Consider the following 1,490-nt stretch of genomic DNA (forward strand, 5'->3'; position numbering starts at 1 on the left):
ATGGGATAAAGCAAGTTGGTAATTATGTAATATTTCAATTTTATTTTTCCATTGTTCTTGAGAACATAGATCATTGGTGTGGAAAAGAAAAAAAAGTTCATACAGAAATATGTATTACTCTAAATTCATAAAATATTCTTTTAATCCTAGGGATATGTATGTAGCTCCATGATAAGGTACTTGCCTAGCAGGTTGTGAGACTCTGGGTTTGATCCCCTGCAAATCTGCAAAAACAAGTTAAAAATTCCAGCTCTTTCCCCCATAATGTCTAGAAATAATGAGTAGCCAGTAACAGTGGTTAGCAACATCCCTAGCACGAAGATTGCATCTTTGAAATATTGTTTCTTAGTGAAAGACTTCAAGTAATTTTGGAGAAATGGTCAGTTTTAAGCCTGGTGCACAAAATATGCAAAATGGCATTAAACATCTTATCATAGCAGATATTGTAAAAGTCATCAATTTGTTGATTCTTGCTGTTATTTCTTGAGCAACTGAGAGTCTGTTTAGAAAACCCTTTCCTTCATCTATGTCTGCAAGTGTTTGTCTCTGTTTTAATGTTTGGATATTTGATCCACTTTGATTTTAATTTAGTATATGGGGAAAGACATGGGACCAGTTTCAAGCTTTTGCAGACAAATAACCAGTTTTCCCAACACCACTTGTTAAATAGACTACCTTTCCTCCTACATATATGCTTTTTGCACTTTTGTCAAAATTCAAATAGCTGAATGTGCTTGGAGATGTTTCTCTGTCCTCTACTCTGTTCTACTGATTCATGTATCTGTTTTGCTCCAGTACCATGCCATTTTTATCACTATTGCCATTTTTATCACTATTTTATCACTATTATCACTAGTATAGCTTGAAGTCAGGTATTGCCATCTCCTGCTTTGCTCTTGCTGCCCAAAATTGCTTTTGCCATTCTGAGTTTCCTCTGGTTCCATATTAATTTTAGGATTGCTTTCTCTATGTCTGTAAAGTGTGCTATTGACCTTTTGATTGGGAGTGCATTGAGTCTGTATAACAGTTTTGGAAGTATGGCCATTTCAACCATATTGGTTCTGCCTACCCAGGAGAAGGGACATTTTTCCATTTTCTGATGTTCTCTATCTCCTTTTTCAGAGAACTATAGTTTTCTTCTTCTTCTTTTTTTTTTTTTTTTCCAGTACCGAGGATCGAACTCACAACCTTGCACTTGCCTGGCAGGTGCTGTGCCACTGAGCTAAACCTCCAGCCCCAAGAACTATAGTTTTCTTTGTAGAGGTCTTTCGCTTCCTCGGCTAGGTGAATTCCTATGTGTATATTTTTAAGAAACTGAATGACACTGTTTTCATAATTTCCTTCCCATCCTATTCATTGTTGTTATACACAAATGTTAATGATTTTTTTGTTTTGTTTTTCTTCCAGGAATCAAACTCATGACCTTGTGCTTGCCAGGCAGACGCTGTGCCGCTGAGCTAAATCCCCAGCCCCAATTTTTATGTGTTGAT

This window comes from Chinchilla lanigera, unplaced genomic scaffold, assembly GCF_000276665.1.
Source record: "Chinchilla lanigera isolate Chin_1 unplaced genomic scaffold, ChiLan1.0 scaffold00098, whole genome shotgun sequence".
Taxonomy (NCBI): domain Eukaryota; kingdom Metazoa; phylum Chordata; class Mammalia; order Rodentia; family Chinchillidae; genus Chinchilla; species Chinchilla lanigera.